Source organism: Protopterus annectens, chromosome 1.part2 (genome assembly GCF_019279795.1).
Source record: "Protopterus annectens isolate FY-2018-M chromosome 1.part2, PAN1.0, whole genome shotgun sequence".
Taxonomy (NCBI): domain Eukaryota; kingdom Metazoa; phylum Chordata; order Ceratodontiformes; family Protopteridae; genus Protopterus; species Protopterus annectens.
Genome location: NC_056727.1, coordinates 261,947,124 through 261,956,972, shown reverse-complemented (window position 1 = coordinate 261,956,972; position 9,849 = coordinate 261,947,124). Strand labels below are relative to the sequence as shown.

The 9,849-nt window shown below is 42.6% G+C and overlaps 1 protein-coding gene across 1 annotated transcript in view; it reads left to right on the top strand.

The window, feature by feature from the left end:
• Nucleotides 1-2,692: 2,692 nt before the first annotated feature.
• The window catches only part of FBXO48 (F-box protein 48), a 155,964-nt gene continuing 148,807 nt past the window's right edge, over nt 2,693-9,849 (top strand). Inside the window, exon 1 of the mRNA XM_044056005.1 lies at nt 2,693-2,894. The gene's annotated coding sequence lies outside the window, so the exon portion shown is untranslated. The remainder of the gene's footprint in view (nt 2,895-9,849) is intronic.

Genomic DNA, 9,849 nt, shown 5'->3' with positions numbered 1-9,849 from the left:
CAATAACTTCTGCTAGGAGGGTTTCAGAATTGCAGGCACTTATGGCAGTGGAACCTTTCCTCATTTTTCATCAAGACAGAGTTTCTCTACAAACTAATCCTTCCTTCATGCCTAAGGTGGTTTCCAGTGTAGCTCTAAATCAAACCATCCACCTACCCACTTTCTACCCCAATCCACAGAACAAAGGTGAGAGACTCCTGCATTCCTTGGACATTCACAGGCAGCTTCGTTACTACTTGGACAAAACTAAGGCTTTCAGAAAAACTGACCAGCTCTTTGTTTCCTATGCTACAGCCTCTCAAGGGAAGGCCATATCCAAGCAAACCATTTCTAAATGGATAGGCCATTGCATCCGATTCTGCTACACCCATCATGGGAAACCAATTCCTCCTACCATTAGATCCCACTCTACCAGGGCAACAGCTACCTCTACAGCCTTTCTCAGGGGGGTTCCTACCAAGGAAATCTTAGTAGCTGCAACTTGGAGTTCAGTGCACACCTTCACCAAACACTATCACTTACCTCTTTATTCTAAGTCCAGGGCAGGCTTCGCCACTGCAGTTTTGCAGGGCCTCATTGCCTCCACTAACCCTCTATGATGCCTCCACCCTACCTTAGCTTTGGGACTCAACCCAAGTGTAATGACTGCAGCAGGGTAACACGATGAACATAGTACAGTTTTGTACCTACCATAAATGTAGATGTTCGAGTGTTCACCCTGCTGCAGTCCAGGTTACCCTCCCTCCAACCCCTCTGATCTTCTGGCTAATCCTCTGCTATGCCTTACTGATGTATTTGCTTATAGCTGAAGAGATTTTGTGTTTGTACAGTGTTCACACTATTTGGTACTAATTTGGATCACCTTTTTGGGGGCACCTGACATCTGAGGCAAGAAAAACTGAAGAAAATGGCGTCGGTTGCAATATATGTACCCCTGGCGCACTGACATCAGGGATGAGGCGACTGCAACCAACGTCGGACCAAGACTTTGGAAATCCGGCCGACTGCAGGACCGCCTGACGACAGGATAACCCAAGTTTAATGACTGCAGCAGGGTGAACACTCGAACCTCTACATTTATGGTAGGTACAAAACTGTACTTTACAAGTGGCGTCCCCAAGTGCTCAGTCCTCGGACCCCTCCTGTTCGGTATATACTTCTCAGAGGTACAAGCAAGCACAGGAGAACTATGGCTGACCAAGTTTGCAGATGACTGCAAACTGGGGGCCATAACTGATTCTCCAGCTGATACAGACATCCTCCAGAAGGGTCTCACTGAGACGGATACCTGGTGTCAAAATCATGGCCTCAAGCTAAATGCCAAAAAGTGCATAGTCATCCCCTTTGGAAAAAACAAAGTACCTGCGAACTACCACATACGTGGTAAGGGTAGTCCCCTAAATACAGAAAATGTAATAAGGGATCTGGGGACCCAAGTAGATAGTAATCTCTCCTTTGATAATCATATTGCCAAGGTGGTTAGAAAATCCTTCTATGTGGCCCACCAAATCTCAAAAGGGTTCACATCTAGAACAAAAGAGGTTATTGTGCCCCTCTACTCATCCCTCACCAGACCCATCATAGAGTACAATGCCCCATTTGGGATGTACCTTACAAGACACCTGCAACAGCTGGAAAGACCACAGAAGTACCTCACCAAGAGGATTACTGGCCTCAAACATATGACTATGCAACCTGAATGAAGAAACTCCAGCTGTACTCAGTTGCATACCACTTACTCAGAGGTGATCTCTGCCTGACATACAAGGCCATGTCCAACCCAGAATTGATGGACATGCTCCACCTAAAAAAAAAAAATCCCCAAGAGCCACACGCTCTAGGGATCTAAACCTCACCACTACCATAAATAGGATAGGGTTGCCACCTTTTCAAATGGCCAAAGTGGGACATTTTCGGGACAAACATCAGATTTTACACGCCAACACATACCCACGGTCAGTACAAAGGATATAACTTAACTTTTTTGCCTAAATAAAAGCTTATTCTTGTAGCATATTAGTTGCTTATTGTTTCTTATAACATTTAGGTATTTTAGATACAGAATAACTGTTTTATGCAACTATTACATAAAATATAGGACATAATTATATCCTATAATCTCAGGACATTTGTCATTTTTAATATTTTTTGTCAGGACACAACTGCCCAAAGAGGGACTGACCCTCGCAAAGTGGGACAGGTGGTAACCCTAAAATAGGACGTGCTGGAGGGATAGATTCCTGTCCTAGAGACTCCCCATGTTTTGGAACAGGATTCCAATCTACATTAGGCAGAGCCCCTCACTAACACTCTTCAAGAGAAACCTTGATGACGGATGGGAAACAGAAAATTTACCCCGGGGGAATCACAGGGAACTAATGGGTGTGCTGGACCGAGGAACTAATGGGTGTGCTGGACCGAGGCGCAGGGAACTAATCTAAGAGGGCGGCGAAAGCCAACACATTCTGGCTAGGCGTATAGATGCCCTCAGGCAAATACCCAAGTACTTACCTATGAACCTAAGCAGTCACAATACAATTATGTTAGCTAAGCTACCGCATTCAGATACGGTCCTGGCAGGCATGACAATTAAACTACGCCCACTTTTTTTCCGATTACATTACCTTGCATTCTGGGAATTGTAGGCTGTTGAATCTTTCATTTGCTCCCCATACCAAATACAGTGGATGTTGTTGTATCTTTCGGCTTACAGTGGATGTACATGTCACTGACAAATGCCTATCAGAAGAACTACTAACTCCAGCATTCCTATTCAAGGAAAAGCCACAACACACCCTCCCATGCGTATTTGTGCAATGTGACGTAAAAGTAAATAGAGTGTCTGTCAAGAAGGCATTTAAACCGTCAGATGCTCGAGGACGGTGTTTTGTATGGTACGTGTTTACGCCTATGTTTGTAATAGTAAAGTGTGACATGTAGATCTGGGCAGTGTGTTCAGTCGCGCTTATCGACTGTTTTGAAATCAGAATAAAAGATTTTGTTCTTGTAGTAATTATGTGGGTTAAAAATGGAAATGGATTAAAGTGTATTCGTAACTGATCCAACTTCAACAACTTTGCTTAATGATTTGTGATTACTTGTTCTTTTAGACAAAGCATAAGACATGCGTCTTAATTAAAGTTTTATTAACAGTTATTGGATAAGAAGCAGAACTGAAAGTAAACTGTCCATAAGTGTAGTGTGAGGGCACTGGTATTTGTAGTTGTGCTGCTGACAAGTTATTGTCAGAGACGTTCCTTCTCTGATTTTATCGAGTTGTTTAAAAGCTAATAGTTTATCGGATGGGTTTTTGTCGAAGTTATACTACAAAGTACAGTGAGATAACTACCCCAGTAGAAGTTAAGTAATGCTGTAATAGTTATTGTGGCTTTGTTGAAGTGTGTAATCTAAGGATGGATAGTTGGATTTCCTGTCACAACCGATTATAGTTTGGTTTGTGTGCCTTATGGCTAAGGACCCTATTGCTTGGACGTTGCAGGTGTAATTGCAAGGTGACCGTGTCTCAGAATGATGTACAGTAAGAATGATCGTCATAAGCTGTCAAGTCAGTTACATATTGGGCCGCACATAACGCAGTATGGACAGGATGCATAATACCTAACGCGTTAGTCAGTTGCAGTTGGTCGTTAGACGAAGGATAGCAAAAATAGGTGACATTTAGTACTTCGTTTTATGTCCACCAGCTGTCCCTATTGTTTGCGCAGCTGTGATGCCGGGGGCCACTTAAGGATTTTAATAAAAAGTTTTTGCTGTGATTTTCCTGTAAGTACTGCAGACCACTGTGACCCTGTATCCGAGACACTTTTTAATGTATTTAGTAAAATACGAGAAAGTGAAAGTTTTCAGTGCTGTGAATTAATTTCGGTAATAACCCATCCTTAAAATTCTCTGAGGGTGTGGACCTTTTCGCTAAATATCATGTTTCACTAAGATGGGGCTTCACTTTGGGCACCCAGAATATTTATATATTTGGTCTACCGGTTATTAATTTTTTTCACTGTCTTGATGCTTGTTCAGTCTTCTTTTACTACATAAAATGTGCCTTTTTCTGTTTTACGTATCCCGTTTTTTTTTTTTTGCATTTTTAGAATTAATAGCTCTTAAATTAGTACTTTTTAGCAATCTGTATTTAGGAAAGCATTCACCATTGCCGGTGATTCATAGTGCAGAGCTCCTGAAGGTTCTCTCCAAGTCCCTTTGGTTGTCCTTGACTATCTCAGTCTTTTCTCCTTGCATGAAAATAAGCATGCACGTAAATAATTACATAATTTAGCAAATCACACTGCACACTTGTTTGGGAGAAATGGCCATAGCCATCTATTTATTATGACAGTCAAATCAAATTATATATCAAATCAGTGCCATATCTGTAGCCAGTGCCAATCAGACCAAATCAATGCCAAGCAGGAGTGAATATTCAGATGTGCACAAAGAGCAGAACTTAGTCAAATCAACCAGGCCATAAAACACCACTGCAGTCCCTGTAAATGCTCAACCAACAACCAATGGCTGAAGGGATCTGCAACCAAACACTGATAGTCCCAAGTCACCGTTCAGCTGTATACTAGTGGTTGTAGGGGATTTGCCACTTGCAAGACCCCAGGCTGTGGCTCCCAGTCTGCTCACTAGACCATGGGGTGCCCCATGAGAAAAACCTAGTTGTCTGAGCCTGCACCCCTTCTTGGGACAAGCATACTCCTTTGCAGTTTAGCCTTCCAAGTCTGCCCTTCCACCTTTTAAGGCTGCCACACCTACCTGACCTACCCCCAACTTGCTGGGGGAGGCAAAAACCTGAAAAACCCAGTGGGGAAAAAAAGCAAGTTCCTTCCTAATACGATCACCCGTATGGAAAAGCAAGCACCTACCTACCTTATTGTTATGAATTAGCCAGTATTTACACCTTCTAACCTTATGTTATCTACATCTCATCCTGCTTTTTAAAGGAAGAGTGGGAGAGTGGGTGTTCTGCTCTGTTGTTGAAAAGAGATCTTGTTTGTCTATCTCTGGCTGTTTAAACTCTTCCCCTACCTACCCATCTACCTTTACATAAACCTTCTCCCCTTCCTCATTCTGACCCACTTCCTGCCTTCTGGCCCCCCGCATGCTATTTTCCCCAAGGTGATATAACTACTTGTGATCCCTTGTTACACTTTCACTGCCTTTGGATGAAAATTATTAATTAATTAATTATTTGTTTATTTATTAATATTTCTAATTCTTTGTGTGGAGCTTTTTCCCCCAGGCCTCCGCTGAAAAAGGACCTGTGTCCAGTCGGAACTTCCTGGTAAACAAATTTAAATAAAATAAATAAATAAAAATAAGCATGCACATAATTAAATAATTTAACAAATCTCATTGTCCACTTGCTTGGGAGAACTGGCCACAGCCATGTATTTATTATGTCATTCAGATCAAGTTAATTATTAAATCAGTGCCAGATCAGAGGTTAGTGCCCACCAAGAATGAATATTCAGATGTGCACAAAGGGCAGAACTTGGAAGAAAGTCAAATCAACCAGCACATAAAACACCACCACAATCGCTATAAATGCTTCTTGCGCACCATTAGTTGAAGGGCTGTGCAACCAAACACCAACAGTCCCCTGTCACCATTCACCCAGATATCAGTGGCTGAAAGGGATCTGCCAATTGTGGGACCCCAGGCTGTGGCCCCCAGCCTGCCTGCTAGACCATGGGGTGGCCCTTGAGAAAGGCCAAGGTGTCCAAGCCTGCCCGCCTCCCCAGGCTAAGCACACTCCTTTGCAATTTAGCCTTCCAAGTCTTCCCTTCCACCACAGGAAGGTGGCTGGTCCTACATGCTATCTTTCCCCCCAAGCACATTTGCCAACTTTCCGATTCCTTTTTAAGTTTTCCTATAAATAACTTTGCTCCTGAGTGTGACAAGTGAACTCCATCACTTGTGTAAGGTTTTGGTGAACTTGTATTAATGTTAGTGTGGTGCACTACCCAACTCTCTAGCTCAATTACCTGTTCCCAAATGAATCTGTTGGTTAATTTGCTAATCTTTTCTACTACTTTGACATTATTTTCTCCTCGCCTGACTTGTCTTGGAATTATATCTGACCACACAAGCTTTATTTTCTGCCATTTCTGTCTGATCTGCCTGAACCATTGACAAATTCTATTTTTGAGGTACAATAATGGGTTACTTGTGACATCATTCCTTGTATGCCCTATATACACTACAGTTACATTTGGCACAGGTGATGATGCAGAATACTCTGTTAGAGCTGCCAGCAGGTGCTGCCACTGCATTCTTCCCCTTCTTAGCCAGCAAACCCGCATTTTTTTCTTCTTTGAAACCCAGGTTTCTCCTTGATTCACCCAATACCCTTACTACACAAAAGAATGTCTCAGAATCCATATCTCCATCAACTGCTTTATGACACCTGCAAAAGAAAGTGCTAATTAGTCATTATGATCTGACTTATTTTCTGTATCCTTGTAATCTCCACTGACATAAGCACCTTACCTCAATTTCCCATACCCTTTTTGTGTGGGCATGTGATGCAGCTTCTATTCTGAAGGAATAAGCTGTTAACTTGCTGTTGTCAAGACGCATCCTTCCTATGGCCTTTTGCAGGACTGCACTGAATTGGTAGCTAGATAAGAGAACTTGATCTCTGTGACACTAGAACAGTGTGCCACCACTTGGGTGCATCATCTGGTATTTCCTAATCCAGCCGTGTATTCTTTGGGAGCTCGAACCACTGCCGTACTCCTTTTCCTAGCTGGTCTGTTTTACTTTTCCAAATATGTATCCATACCTTGCCCTCCTCCAGCTTAATATCCCTGAACCCTAGCATCTATGGAAGGTTGCCACACTTGTAATGTAATATCGGATATCTGAACATCTCACAAAACACTGTTATATATGCTGTTTGAAACAGCCCTAGTTCATACTCTGAACTGCACAACTCCCCATAGCCATGCAAAAATATTCAGACTGATGGTTGATGCTCATCTAGTCACACAACCTCCATTCTTACCCAACCTTGTAGCATCTTTCTAACTGTGAATTCTTGCCCAGTGTTCTGCCACCCCCCAAGGTCTTTGATACTACCACATGTGCAGCTGTGGTGTGCCTTGACATGCTCCACTTTTTAAAATGAAAACTATAACTTAATAGCTGTGGTACAGGTACTGGCCAGTTTACTTGCCACCCTACACCTGTCCTTGTCTCTACAAAATGTACAATACATTTTTATACCGTACATGTCCACTTGGATGCAGTGCTTTCTCTATCATGCCCCATATCCATTTTCCTTCAGGTTCCAAACCTGTTGTGGAATTCTGCAAGGCTTCGGGTCTGGTGTTTGCGCCAACTGTCTGAACGTGTCCCACTGAAAACAAGAAAGTGAATCAGCAATGGCTTTCTTCTTCCCTTCAGTATGCTGTGCTGTGTATGCTATGTTGTGTTGCATGCATTTCAGTACAAACTGTGTCATTGGTCTCCCTGTATCCCTCCAGGTGTTTATTTAACAGGCTAACTACCCCTATGTTATCCATTCTAAATAAAATGTCCTTGTCTTGCAGCAAACTAGCCTACACATGCACAGCTACAACTTAGTTCCCATTAGGGAAGAATTCTATCTCCATTATGGATGGACTCCCCCTTTTTTTTTTTTTTTCAGACCTGCGGTCACCATTCTGTAAACCATCTGCTCTTCAGAATTCCCCCAAATCCCTCCAATCCCTCAGTGTCTCCTGTTCTATCTGTAAACAATTGGGTCTCCATGTTTCATGTTCTTAGTTGCCTTTGTAACACCCCATTAAACCTATTTAAAAACCTCTTACCATACCCTCATATCTGGTTCTATTTCAGATGTGATCCTCACCCTATGATCAGGTTTTTGTACACCCATGTCCCTTTGTTGCCAACCTACGCATAAATGACCTTCCCATGAGAATAACCCTGCAAGCAGAGTTCTTAAGCCTAGTAAACTCTGATGTTGTTTCATTGTCACTTTCCTTGATGCCCTGACTGTCTATACTTCCTCTGCTAATTTTGTGACTCTGTCCCTTGGTAACTGCACTGCCCTGCCACCATGTCTGATTTCAATACCCAAAAAGACCAAGCACATTGTTGGTTCCTCTGTCTTATTTCTGTCAGTGGTATCCAATCTCCCCAGATAGTTTCTTAAATGTTTGAAGTTCTGATTCACACATCTTTGATGCCCTAGGTCCAGTGAACAAAAATTATGTAGATGATTTGTCACTTTCCACCCAGCAGATCCATGGCACACTGAGCTGAACTTCTCAAATGTAGCACAAATTATTGTTATTGAGATAGGTTCCTGACCCAGAGACTCACCATACTCTGGAATAGACTGCCCATACATGTCAAGCAGAGCGCCTCCTTGGCCCTCTTCAAAAGGAACCTTGACGATTGGATGGGAGATAGGAAATTCACCCTGGGGATCACGTCAGTCTCCCTGCTAGACAGGGGTCCAGGGAAGTAAATATTGTGGGAAGAAATATCCAGGGAATTGTTATGGCTAGACTTGTATAGGCCCTAGGGCCGATAGCCTACTACCAACCTATGAACCTATTACATTGGCATACAACAGTCCATGTAATATTCACCATCTGCTTTGAAACCTAGCAGCTCTTGATACCTTTCCCTAATAGGCAGCAAACGAAATGCCGCCTCAATATCTGCCTTTGCCGTAAGTGCCCTCTCCCTTGTGCAGCTACCAGGCTCAATGCTCTATCAAGTGATACATAAGTTACTGAGGTATTTGCTTCCATCAGTTCATCATTAATGGATGCCCTTACTGGAGATGAAAAATGAGTCTAAAATCCCCAGCCATCCTTTTTGGTACAAGACCCGGGGTTGATACTCTGAACTTCATAAGTGGTGGTGATTTGTAGGGGCCTTTTACTCTTCCCAAAAGTACTTTGTTCATCTTTACTCTTAATACCTCTGGTTGCTCTATAGCTAATTTCAAATTTACTGTCTCAGCAGCCATACTGTGCTCTTTAAATGGAATTACAAACCAGCCACCCTGTAAACCCCATTTCTAACACTATTGCTGCTTCCTTATTGGGGTACAACTGGTGCCATGTCACCATTTTTTCCAGAATAATGGGTGTAAGTAATGTTTACTTGTCTTAACCCAATTTGCCCTGCCTCATTTGCCATTGTTTGTTTTATTATAGACCTTGACAGTATGCCTTCTCCCGCATGCCAAACTTTCATGGTTAAATCTGCATGATGAAAAGGTGCATCTTTTTTTTTGTACCTGTAACAACAAAAAAGTTCATACCTTTTTATATTCCTAAATTAGTCCCTAGTTCCTTGGCTATATCCTGAAAATACTTGCTGTGCCAGAAAGCCACACTCTGGTTATAGGCAGGGTTCAGCATGCCATCTCCCATAAGACAAATGTGTCAACACTCTCCCATGGCAGCTCAGTTGCAAGTGTTTGCGCCTTCTAAATTGCTCATCATACTCAAGCCACCCACTCCCTGGATGACTGGCTTTCATTTTCTTGATCTGTAAAAGTATGATCAAATAGTGGTTGCCATGGCTGAGTTTTGTTTTGTCATCATCCCAGCATAGATTGTAAAGTCTGCTAGCCAATTGTCCCTTGTTTTTCTTAAAAGGGGCCTATGTCTAACCTCCAGGTCTGTGTCGTCCCTGAGTCTGTTCAGTAGAGAGAAGAGATCCACATATTCACCTTTTGGTATCTGTTACTTCACTTTCTCTGAAAGGTGTATCCCCATGGGCTCTGATATAAATATATAGGTCAGGTAGCCCATCCACGATGGCTGTTCTTCACTTCCTCCCACTGAGTTATTGACC